The sequence below is a fragment of the Saccopteryx leptura genome, chromosome 3 (assembly GCF_036850995.1).
Source record: "Saccopteryx leptura isolate mSacLep1 chromosome 3, mSacLep1_pri_phased_curated, whole genome shotgun sequence".
In the NCBI taxonomy this organism is placed as follows: domain Eukaryota; kingdom Metazoa; phylum Chordata; class Mammalia; order Chiroptera; family Emballonuridae; genus Saccopteryx; species Saccopteryx leptura.
This window is the reverse complement of record NC_089505.1, coordinates 160,412,293-160,425,529: the sequence shown is the minus strand read 5'-3', so window position 1 is coordinate 160,425,529 and position 13,237 is coordinate 160,412,293. Positions and strand designations below refer to the sequence as shown.

The 13,237-nt window shown below is 41.7% G+C and overlaps 1 protein-coding gene across 3 annotated transcripts in view; it reads left to right on the top strand.

Annotated features, from left to right (window-relative positions):
- DDAH1 (dimethylarginine dimethylaminohydrolase 1) overlaps nt 1–13,237 on the top strand; it is a 164,274-nt gene that overhangs the window by 131,642 nt on the left and 19,395 nt on the right. The window lies entirely within an intron of this gene.

Here is a 13,237-nt window from a genome sequence, read left to right as displayed (position 1 = left end):
AACTCGGTACCTTCTGAGTGCATCAGGTAATGCCAGCCTCATGGGTTTTCTAATTCTGTCTGCTGGGTGGGTTGTAAGCAGGGGTGGCAGGGAGAGAATAGGCTGGCACTTGAGCATTTTCAGACATACACTGTCATGACTTCTCATTCATCAGGAACCAGGAATCACCTAAGTGATGAACCATTCTTATTCACATACCAGGTTTCCTAGAAAGGCTACGAGTCAGAAGAATAAACATCAAACACATCACACTTATCTCCTCTGGGGGAAAGGAGGGTGCCACTAGCAGAGCTCTCTCTTAATTTAGTACACAAGAGGTCGTTATATTATTCTTATCCTTCTGTATATCTAAACTGTTTCATAACAGTCTTTTAGAGACCCATAATTCAGAAGTACCTAAAAATCTGAACTTCTTCATAGGCATTTGGAATACTTAACTTTTAGGACAGGAACTTTCGCATTTCAGTTGAGAATAGGAAAGCCCAGGGAAAATATGACCTGCCCACATCACACAGATAGATTATTGGAAGTCATTGATAATGAAGACATTCCACATCCCAGTGCCTTCGAGTTCAAAGACACTGCCCTTCTCTGTCAGAAACAACCCGGTGAGATTGTCTGGACTCTGCCTAAGGGCAAAGACCACGTCCGTTTTACTCACCATTGTGGTCCTTTGTGCTTTGCCCATAACGAACACTTGGTGAATAGATGAATGAATGGATGAATAAATAAATGAGAGATGTGTTAGTATCTCCATTTTGCAAGAAGAGCTAGATTCAGTGACTCACCCCAGATAACAAGGCTAATACTAAATGGTGGATTGGGACTCCCACCCCTTCCTCTCAGGTGGTCCTGCACAACAACAAACGTGATTTACAAAGGATCAAAGACAGAAGCTCCTCTTAGGCAAAGAGTAGAAATCTGTGTGCCCCAAGGTACACAATTTATTTTATTTTTTTTTATTTCATTTTATTTTATTTTGCCCTTTCCGGTCTTCTCTCTTCTAGCGTGCAGGGCAGTGCTGGGCTCACGACAGTGTGTGTGGGAAGCGGTCGTTGCCTCCCAGCTGCTGAGTTTCCTCTCTGCGTTATCTGCAGTTTCTTCAGCCGGCTCACCTGGCCTTTCTGCCTTCCTTTTCTCAAACTGTACCTTTGACTGTATTTCTAGGACTTTTTAACAATTGTTGCTAAACCATCTGACTCAGAATTTGAATTTGGTGGCTTTTTCTTTGCTTCCTTTTGTTCTGTTTCAGCTGGAAGACTTTGTCAATTTTCGGTATAAGAGAAAAGATAGTGTCTGGAAAGAGAGAATTTGGTGAATAGTATCACTCAAAGGGCTCTAGGAAGATTAGTTTTTTCTTTGGGGACTATCTGTGCTATCTATCCGTAGCAGCTGGTTTGATCTTCACATGTCTGAAATTGATTACAAGGGAAGGAAAGGGACAAAGCTGGCCTATATTGTGCCTTTGTGCAGATTAGCAGAAAGAACCTTCTCTGGGAGACAAATAAGAAAAAGTAGCCCCATCTGCCATACTGGGTAGACTTGGTCCCTAATTCAAATAGGCTTGTCCCTAACTCAATAGGTTTCTAACTTAATAGGTTTCTAACCCAAATAGTATGGTAAAAATAACACATAACAAATGAAGAGATAATGCAATGTGATTAACCAGCACTACAGGGTATAAAATAGTCCTAGTCAGAGGAAAGAAGGGAGCACCTTGAGGGCTAGATATTCAGAGAAAGCTTCATGGAGAAATACGGGTAGCTGTGTGTCTTAGAGGATTGGCAGGGTAGGGTTCAGTGAGAGGCTGTCCCAGGTGGGGACATGGTATAAACAAAGCCTGAGCGAAGTACATACATGAGATGTAAGCAAACCCGTCCAACTAATACAGTGCTTTCTAGTGGGCTCCCGGAGACATGGCTGGATGGGGCAGGGCAAGTCTGAAGAGATAGGGACCGAAAAGTATGGGAAAGAAGAAGTTTATCTCCATGAAGCAGGAGTCTGGGGACCCACAGGCTCTGAGAAGTAGGGTCTGCATTGCTTAAGAGATGTTGGACAATCATTCTTTTGCAAAAAAAGAAAAGAAATAAAAAGGAAGGAAGGAAGGAGGGAGGGAGGGAGGGAGGGAGGGAGGGAGGGAGGGAGGGAGGGAGGGAGGGAAGAGAGAGAGAGAGAGAGAGAGAGAGAGAGAGAGAGAGAGAGAGAAAGAAAGAAAGAAAGACCCTGTGGTCAGAAAGGAGAACTAGAAAAAAACAGCGAAACCTTTCCTGTTCTCTTTCCTGTAACATTCATTCAATTAATGATGTTTGCTCTGTACTTGAAACCTACTGTGTCAAAAGCTAGAAATAATCCTCACTGACTACAAAGGCATTCTTTGAAGATCATATTTTCTATCAGCAAATGTGCTTCCTGAACCATGGGCCTGTGGGGTTGGCCAATGCCCACCTGCCATGTTCCTACCATCAAAACCCATCCTCTTACCTCGTAATGAAAGCAGGAGGAAAAACGAACTGGAGACTCACAACGAGATGTGTGTGAGGGTGTGTTCTCAGGTCAGAACGAGGTGGGTTGGCGAAATTCAGATTTGGTGAACTGAGCTGCTTATTTATTTGAGAACAGTTTGGCTCCTATATAAAAACAACCAAATGGAATTGATAGTAGGTTAAATCTTACTACTAACCCAGAGATAGAAAAACTTATGTAGTTAGGTGAGAAGACAGTTGAATACAGACAGATATCATCTGCAAGTAATGAAAGCATTTTTCCATTTCACAAGTGAAAATACTGAGATCTGATGAAATAAAGCATCTTGAATAGGAACTTAACAGTTTCAGAATCAAATTTCCTGTATCCTGATTCTCCTCTCCCCAGTTACTCACCCCACACAACACTCATTCTTTTTCTATTCAAAACCTTTCCTGTTATTTTCCCATAGATTTGTTCTAGCTGAGCTTCCCCTTTCTCCTCCCCTCTTTCCAGCTGTCCCCTCATCCCATTTTTTGCTTGTATCCAGGGTCTGACCTGTCTCAAGAAAGATGTGTTTGGTCCCAGATATCTGTGTTTCCCTTGCAAGTCTTGATATCTCTGTCTTGCCTCTATAGAGAAGCCTCTGGCCACTTGGGCAGCTCTCTGAAGGGCAAGGCATTTAAATAGAAGTGACTGTGCCTTCTTGCACCACACACTGAAAGCTTGACTGCTCCCACGCTGTCACTGCGTGCAGAGTACTTGCTTCCTAAAGTCTAAAAACCACTTCTTACATATTTATGCAAAGTTGAGAGCCCAAGGACTTCTTACTGCATTTAAAACACTTTGTAATCTATTTTTACCATCTATTCTTGGTTAATGAACTAGGTTTTTACGGAGATAGTCATCATACCTGTCTAAGGTTGTACTAGATTTAATAGCAAATGCACTGGATATTTCAATGAAATCATCTATCTAGGAAGACTTTAGCAACTCTTTGCTAAAAAAAAAAACAACAAAAAAAAAACTAGAACACATTTAATACAGGGTACATTTAATGGCCATTTAACATAAACTATACTTAAGACAAAGAAGGAAAAAAGGAGAACATATTATTACTGTTTTTCACTGTTGATATAGCCAGGGTACTGGAGGATAGGTTGATTGAACAAATTCCTAAAGATACTTGACATCAGGTCTTATCTTAGAAATACTATGATCTGGCCCTGGCCAATTGGCTCAATGATAGAGCATCAGCCTGGCATGTGGATGTCCCAGATTCAATTCCCAGCCAGGGCACACAGAAAAAGTGACCATCTGCTTCTCCACCCCTCCCTATCTCCCTTCTCTCTCTCTCTCTCTCTCTCTCTCTCTCTCTGTCTCTCTTCCCCTCCTGCAGCCATAGTTCAATTGATTCAAGCACATTGGCCCTGGGCACTGAAGATGGCTCTGTGGAGCCTCAGCCTCAGCTGCTAAAAATAGCTTGTTGCGAGCATGGCCCCAGATGGGCAGATGGGGGTCACTGGGCAGATCTCAGTTGGGATATATGTGGGGGTCTATTATGATGATGATGATGATGATGAAGAAGAAGAAGAAGAAGAAGAAGAAGAAGAAGAAAAGAAATACTATTATCTAAGCAAAATTAGTCTTTAAAGGCATCTGTCCTTTCTCTAGTTTTTCTCCCAGACTTTCCATCATTCCCTTTATGTGCCTGGGAAACTACCACTTTCATCCTGCATCTCTGGCTCTAAAAGAAAATATACTGCCCACAAAAATTAGGGGTATTTCAAAACTAATATAAAGCTATAAAATACCCCCTTATTTTTGTGAGAAGTGTAGCTTAAGATTAATTCATGCACAAGCAATAGACATGCTTGTATTTGCAGAAGGAATGCTTGCCTTCCCAAAGACATGAGAACTCCAGTTGCTGCACAGCTGGAACTGCTGTTCACAAAGATAATTTGAGCAAAAAAAGTCAATCTTCAATAAAACACATATTCTATTATTTCATTCATTTAATTCAAGTAAGAGACAGAACTATTCTACGCTGTTAGCAGTCAGAATAGTGGTTACTTCGAGAAGAATGGAGGGAGCCGTGATTCGAAGGGCCCCTTTGTACGTTCTCCTTTCATTTTTAAACCATTGAAAAAAATACATATATTATATTGTTAGAAGTGAGTTATGATTAACTTACAGAAATAATGTTTCAATAGCTAAGTCCTAACTCAAACCTCTGCTTTACCTTTTACAGGATGCCTGTCTTTTCCAGACTAGCCTGTTATTTTTATCTAAGATAAAAAAGACTGAAACTTTGTATCCCTAGACCAACATCTCCCTCATTCCCCTCCCCCAGCCCTTGTACACCTTAGATATATACGGTTTTTTATTGTTACTTATACATCAATAAAGTCAGAGAAAAAAAATTGACATGGTAAATAAGGAGTAGATTTGCACCACATCTCACCTGTTCTTTTTCTAGATGCATTCCAACGTCGGCTTCCTGTCCATGAACCTGGATTAATTACATGCTCTCTGTCATAGGAGGACCGATTGTAATTCCTGCCCTTGAAAGGGACACAGTAATGATTTTTAACTCAATCTTTTTCATAGTATTCAGTCCTCCAGTAAGTTGATGGGGGTAGAGGGGAGAAAGGAAGGACAAAAGGAGGGAGACAAGGAAGTCAGCGAGGAGGAGAGCGACCCTTAGCTAAAACTGCCCTGAAGCTAATCAGATGAGACGGCTGCCCATTTACCAGAGCTCTGAGTTGGAGTTCCGGGGCCTGTGGTACTGACCAGTTGGGGGGCTGTGCCCTCTGCTGGCCAGGCAGCAAGAAGTGCATCCTAACCTTCCTAACCCCACGCAAGAGACCAGTTTTTTTCTCCTCTTGGCATTGGCAGTTTTGTTTAAGGGCCTCTGTTTTATTAGTAATCCTATTCTTTTGTATCACAAGTAGTGATTATTTTAAAATACTTTTCATAGAAATACTTAAAAGGATGTGGCAAGAAAAAAATTATGGGATCACCACTCCATTTTTTTTTGTCTTTGTCATGTAAATGGAGCTGAAATATAGTAAGTTGAATTCCAGCAGACTTGTAATTTTAAATTAAAATGCTCATAATGCATCCTGATGGAAATGTCTTCTAGGTTTCTTATCTACTTCCTGAAATAATTAATTGTATTTGCAAGATTCCTTAAATGAGGACATGGTCTGCCTTGCAACTATTAAATTGCATAGCACGCAGAGTGTTTTTCTTTTGAATGACTACATAACAGAGGTCACTCACACAGTATTTCCTCTCGTTTTGACTCAGCTTCAGCATTGGTTTTATGTCCAGAAATGTCCATGTTATTTTATAGATGGTCATATAAAAATGAAAATGGAAAAACCCTCAATGTGTTTTGATTTTGTATGTTTTTTTATTGCCTGGAATTTCATTTAATGACTACTGGCCCAGCAATAGCAAAAATCAAATGATGGAATGTGAGTTAACTAGTATCAACAGGGTGAATGAAGTGGAAAAATAAAGACTTTGAATTTTTAGTTGTTGTCACAGGGAATCATACTGTGTAGCCACAAGATTTCCCACGTTGGGTCTCTGTTATGAAAGGCACACTGACTGTCCCATTGCAGGTTCACTTCAGTCTTACTATCTGGCTGTCTGTTTCAGATGTATTCGCCAGATCCTCAGAACAGTGATTTTGAAAAAAACTCCCATGTCTGAATTTAAAAATTAACATAAAACTAAACAGCCTTTGAGCTTGTAACAACTGTCTCTGCTCCTTTTCCTGGCAGCCGTAGCCTTATCTGACACTATTCCCAGAGCTGTGCCAGCGAGACCGAGGAGGCCAGAATAAAATGCGTTGGCATAAGAGGGCAATAAATAATCCGAAGCGGTGAGATCAAAACAGCCACGCTGAATTTCAGCTCTAGTCTGAAGGCAGAAAGAAGGCAAAATTGGCCAAGTAGGAGAAAGGAAATAATAATGTTATTGTTGTTTTTTCTCCCTTGAGCTTACAAGAAAAGATGTCAGAAGAAAAAGAAAAGATGAAATTATTTATTTTTAAAGTACTGTTTATTTTGTCCATTATGTGATGGGACTTCAAAAAGTATTCAACAGGGTTTATGTGATGTTGAAGGGGGAATTCAAGCCCCTGTTGGATGGTTGAGCAAATGGCTTTTTATGGAGCCTTTTGATCCAAGACTCTTGCTTGCAAAAGGAAAGAAAAGTCTCTAAGTGACCTTCAATTTGTGGTTTCCAATGAGGAACTTCTGCAAACACACTGCCCTGGGCCCGTCTCAGAAAATTCTGAGGTTCTGAGTCTGGGGTTGAGTCCCGGCATTCTCATTTTGCAAAAGCTCCGCAGGTGACTCTGCGCACAGGCTAAGTTGAGAGCCACCTAGGATTTCTGCAATGCCTTCAAGGATTCCTGCAACTTCCGAAATTACCTGGCTTATAATCTTGAGGAGCCAACCACTGTGTACTATAGTTGTGTCGTGGGAAATGTCCAAACCTAAAGAGTATTTTTATGAGTTTATTTGAGCCAAACTGACAATAATTGCCCAGAAGCAAAATCTCAACAGATTAAGAAAATGCCCTGGAGAGGGGCAGTTTTGCAGCTTATTTTATACATTCGAGCTAAAGCAGAAGATGTAAGGAAGGTTACATGAACTCCTTTGGTGATAGATTAGGAAGCAGGAGAAAGCAAAGTGGGGAAATCTCTGGGATAGGATAAAAGGTAAAAAGAGAGGCACATACCGTATTTCCCTGTGTATAAGACGCTCCTCTGTATAAGATACACCTTAATTTGGGGGCCTGAAATTTGAAAAAAAAAAATGTATTACATAAAGTTATTGAACTCAAGTTTTATTCATCATAAAATTCATACAACTTCTCATCACTGTCAAAACTCCCATCCATTAGCTTGTCCTCATCTGTGTCTGATGACGCATCCTCTTCATATACTGCCTGGCCCTCAATTCCATCTCTGGCATTTGAAATGCCACAACCACTATATAAGACGCACCCAGTTTTTAGACCCCAAATTTTTTAAAAAGGGGTGCATCTTGTACATGGGGAAATATGGTACTTCTTTTACATTGTCCTTGATTGACATTTGGAGCACACAGAGATGGTATGTTGTGAGCAAGATAGCAATGGGAGGTCCCATGGTTTTGTGCCCTGGTGTGTAGGTGTGCGCTGAGGGGTCTGGAAAAGATTGTTATATTTCAAAGGTATGTTATCTTTAAAAAAACAACAGACAGGCTCACTTACGGTAAAGATGAACCTTTGTCAAAAAAGCTACAGGCCTAGGATGTGACTACCTGCCATGACCCGCTTTTAGTTAGGAATTTTTATGTTCGGGCCATCCTATGTGGTTCCTTTATGTCTCTGAGTTTGTAGGGCCCACCATGGAGGCCTCTCCTGAGCTTGTTAAATTTAAGATTGGGGACCCTTTTTCATCCACAGGTACAAAATAACATATTCAGAGTAGTAGTAAAAGTAGAGGAAGTACCCAAATTAAGCCATAGAAAGCTAGATACTCCTTACCTTTTTGCTGCCTAGAATTCAACATTGTATAAACTTAAAATATAACACCTAACTGGGCAATAACTTGGATGCCATCATTCAATAATTTGGTATGCTCTAATCCCTTATTAAAATATTCTGAGTTACCAAAAATTGCTAAGGTCTCATTTTCTGAGAACAGGAAATTTGTCTTTAACTCGGGTTTCCATATGCCCCTCCCCCAACACAAACACACACACATGCAAAGAAAAATCTAACAGGACCTGATCTGAATGTGTGCATATTGGTGCAAGAGGGTGAAATGGTTCAGCTGCATTCCATTACTAATACTAGAGAAGAACTCATTTTTAAAAAGTAGTCATATGATGATTCTACTAAAGAAGCATGCCTGACCTGTGGTGGCACAGTGGATAAAGCGTCGACCTGGAAATGCTGAGGTCGCCGGTTCGAAACCCTGGGTTTGCCTGGTCAAGGCACATATGGGAGTTGATGCTTCCTGCTCCTCCTCCTTCTCTCTCTCTCTCTCTCTCTTCTCTCTCTCTCTCTCTCTCTCTCTCTCTCTCTCTCCCTCTCTCTCTCCTTTCTAAAATGAATAAATAAAATTTAAAAAAAAAAAAAGCAGAGCCAAAATGGCTAAAAGAGCAAAGCTGAGAACTTCCTAGGCTGCCTTTCTGGCTCGGCCTCCAGTTCTTCCAGTGTGACACCTCTATCCTGTTCTCAGACTCGTCAGGAAAAAACAAAGTTGAATTAGCCTGACTAGGGAATGAGAGTTTCATTTCTGCCCATTGGAAGTTTCATGACGTGCAGTCAAAGTGAAAAGACTGTTTTGAACTTGGAGGAGAGAGTGTGTGAGCACTTGGCAAAAATAGCAGCCATTTAATTGTAAAGCACCAATGGTAAGGACAGTTCCAAAGTGGGTTCACTGTAGCATCTTGACCACTGTAATATCATCCTCTCAGTGGCTGTGGGTGATGGGAGACTTGCACTTAGCTGAGCATCTTCATGCCTGTTTGAGGGTAAAAACTCACAGAAGATTCCAACCTAGGTAGTTCCATTTTTCTTTGAGGAGGCTTCAGGGACAGATATCTCTCTTAAATTGAATATTTTACAGATGACATCATTTTCTAATTCATACATTAAAAAAAAAGAAGAGGTAAGGTTTCCAAAACCTTTTATTTCTGTCTCTTCAGCAAAAAAACTTTGAAAAAGGCAATTTAAGACCCTGGTCAGGTGGCTCAGTGGTCCCATTGACCTGATATGTGGATGTCCTGGGTTCGATTCCCGGTCAGGACACACGGGAGAAGCACCATCTGCTTCTCTTCCCTCCTGCAGCCATGGCTCAATTGGAGCAAGTTGCTCCTGGATGCTGAGGATGGCTCCCTGGCCTCTGCCTCAGGTGCTAAGAAGAGCTCAGTTGCTGAGCAATGGAGCAACACCCCAGGTGGGCAGAGCATTGCCCCCTACTGGGCTTGCCAGGTGGATCCTGGTCCAGGCACCTATGGGAGTCTATCTTTCTGTCTCACTGAATAAAAAAATATATAAATAAAAAAGGCAATTTAAAAGAGATCCCAGTTGAGCTTGAGGCTTGGCCTTCTCAGCACAATACAGCAGTATTTACTGAACAACAGCTCTGTTAATAATACATACTGTTTTTAAGCACAGAGGACACGGAGATGGATGAGAAACAGTTTCTGTCCTCAGTGCCCATCCAGCTTACCTGGATGAACAGGATGGGACATTGAAGGATAAATACTGTTACAGTGTAAATGACTAATACAGATATAGGGTCCTAGTAAAGGTGATGGGAGTTCTGAGGAGGGATTGATCATAGGAGACATGAATCAAAGTCTGAGAGGCACAGAGTAGGAGAGATCATGACAAACAAGACAACTGGGAGAATATCTATCTATTCCATAATCAAAAAACAATGGCTAAAACAAAGGGTGTATGCGGGGAAATAAGGAGAGTTAAGGTCCAAGATTTAAGTTGGTCCTGGTCCAAAGGCCAAGGAATTGGGGTTGTCTTCTTTGCAGGCCACAGGGAACCACTCAGAGTTTTTAGCAGAAGTGTAAAAGCTGATGGTCCTTCAGAAAGATCACACAGTTCACAAATAAACGCAAGGGGGGGTCTGGACTGGGAAGGTAGCCGTGAAAATGGAAAGGCCACACTGAAGGTGAGGTCTGATGGGAGAAGTAACAGAACACTGTGACTGATGGATGTGAGGCCACAAGGGAGAAAAATGGAGCAGAGACACACTTTGACAGATATTTCTAGAGCTCATGTATACCAGGCACTGTACTAGGCCCTGGGGGACAATGATGAACAGAATGACTTCAGAAATGACTACCAGAGGTGGTGCAATTGATGGAATTTTTGGAAAAGAGTTCAAACTCTCCCTTTCACCTCATCTGCCCAAGACTACATCGTAGAAAATTGATGGGCCCACATATGTAGCTGGATTTTACTGACCTCAATTCACATTTTGGGAACTGATCTGTACTCAGACACATCCAACTGACAGCAGCTCTGGTAGACATCCGATGTCTAAGCCTGTGCGACACTAATGAGGCTGGCTCCCATTTCAGTTTCCATTGGCAGCGGAGCGTGGCTCATCCGAATTTGGAGTCTCTGTCCTTTCCCCCTTTTCATTTACTTTTTATTATCTTTATCTACTCCCACCAAAGAAAATCACTGCAACATTTGTGTGCCCTTCATCTCCAGCAGTGTCCCGCTGTTTCTGGGCTGAACTGAGTTGACTAAAAACCACCAAAAAGAAAAAAAGCCAAGATAATTTCTGCCTCATGAGCTGCAATTGTACATCGCAGGATGACCTGTGTGACACTCTTAGCCGTGCCAGCTCCAGTACCCATGATGTTGAAGGGATTAGGAAATGTGTCAGTTGAGCTGGAGGGAGGATGATTGAGGTTTGGGTTACTGTTTCTCTGTGGAAATCACATGTATTAAATGCCTGAGGTGTCGATGTGTATCCAATTGCTTGGATGAAGGTTAATAAAGCATATGGTAAAACATAGACACAAAATAAGGAGTGACATTTTAACTATGAATTATTCTCCAGCCTCTAGGGAAAACATCTGCACTACCTGATACAATCTGGGATATGGGCCATCCTTAGAAATAATGACATCCGAGAGAAACACAAGTTAATTTGCCACCACTTTGCTGCAAAACCATCCCACTAATATGGCCATGATTTTAATAAACACTCACTCTTTCTTCTTGTTTTTATCTTTCAGAATGTCATATGGGTCCAGCAACCTTTAAGAATATTTCCAAATCTATTATTTTTGTGTGGTCACTGGATACTGTGGTTGGTGCCCAGTGTTACTCAAACATTATCTGTCTACAAATGTAAAAGTCAGCTTCGAAGATAGATTACAGCAGCCATTCCCTTTTATCTTTTTCTGAAGTGGGACCAAGTTCAAAGCCGTGACCACATATCTGGAGGTGACTCATGATACAGAGTTTTTAAAAAAACATTTAGAAGTTAGATAAAAGTTGTTAAATCAATTACATTTTGTGCATTTTCTAGTCATTCCTTTCTTTTCATCCACACCTTGGCAAGTGATGCACTCGATATAGGTTTGCTACTAGTAGTTGTAAAATCAATAGCATTAATGGTACCTTATAGGTATAAAGATCATGTTAATTTAACTTGAAAAGTCTGAGTTAGTGATATTCAAACTTGAGTGTGTTCAAGAATGGCATGGAGTGCATATTTGAAATGCACATGACACCCTGGCTGGTTGGCTCAGTGGTAGAGAATTGGTCCAGCATGAGGATGTCCTGGGTTCAATTCCCAGTCAGGGCACACAGGAGAAGTGCCCATCTGTTTCTCCACCCCTCCCCCTCTTGCTTCTCTCACTCTCTGTCTCTCTCCTCCCCTCCTGCAGCCATGGCTCAATTGGAGCGAGTTGGCCTTGGGCACAGAGGATGGCTCCATGGCCTCCGCCTCAGGCACTAAGAAGAGCTTGGTTGCTGAGCAATGTAGCAATGGCCCATATGGGCAGAGCATCACCCCCTCGTGGGCCTGCCGGGTGGATCCCAGTCGTGGTGTATGCGGGGAGTCTGAGAGTCTGTCTCTGCTTCCTCCCCTCACTGAATTAAAAAAAAAAGAAATGCACATTATGTTCCTTGGGTTCACCATGAGAAATTCTGATCAGCAAGACTGGGGAAAAGCCCAGGAAGTGCTGCATGATTCAGCAGCAAGTAACCCATAGACCGCACCGTGAGAAACACTAGCTCTGTCTGGAATTCACAAGGCATCAATTCCTACACTAGCTTTCGAGATCAGGGGAATTAAATTCATTTCCAAAGTAAATTGTCATATCCTTGAACAGAAAATGCAACCTAATATCATTCAGCATAATATATTGAGTAAAATAGCACTTCAGAGAAATAGTTCTCATGTGGAAGAAAACTAAACAGGACTCCTCTAGATTATTGAACTACAAATACGCATGAAGAGCTCATTTTTCTCAAAAACCCTGTGTCTTGTTAGGGAAATGCTTACAGAGTACTCTGTGCTGATAGCATTTGTATATGAAAATACCATGTATCTGCAGTGAGTGCTTATTGCCCTAATTCTCCTGTGGCACATAGGCCCCCAGATTTGCACAGAAAAGTTTGCATTCCTTCCCAGCTGTGAAGTCCTGTGGCTTGAAAACAAACATGATAACAAATTCTTCAAGTAGGAATAGTGGAAGGAGAAAAGAACCCTAGATCTCTCTTTGGATAAGAAGTTTGTCTGGTCTCATCCCGGAGCTCATTAGGGAGAATTTGAGAAGGGCCTCCTGAGAGCAACCAGAGCCGGCTGAAGTCCAAGGCCGAGTGACTGGTGTTGATGGCACAGAAGGATGTGCCACCAGTGCTGAGTGACAGCTCCTCTTTGCTCTTCACTGAAGAAGGTTGAGCTCTGAGTGAGTGAATCTTACAGGAAACTGCATCAGGAGGTTTTAGGACGATTTTAAGAGTTATTAAAATGCTGAAATGCACTGCTAAGAGATCATCCATTCATTTAACATTCAACAAAGATGTATTGAGCGCCTACCACTTGCCAAGCACTGTACAAAGGGCCAGCAATGTGACTCTGCCTCCCTGGAAGCTTTTCAGTAACTATCAGTCCTTCTGGGATGACTTGGATACCTTGACTCAGTTGAAAGCAAACAGTATGATAATTGCCTAAAGGGGAAAAGGTCAAAATATGTATAGTGGTGATGTAGAAATA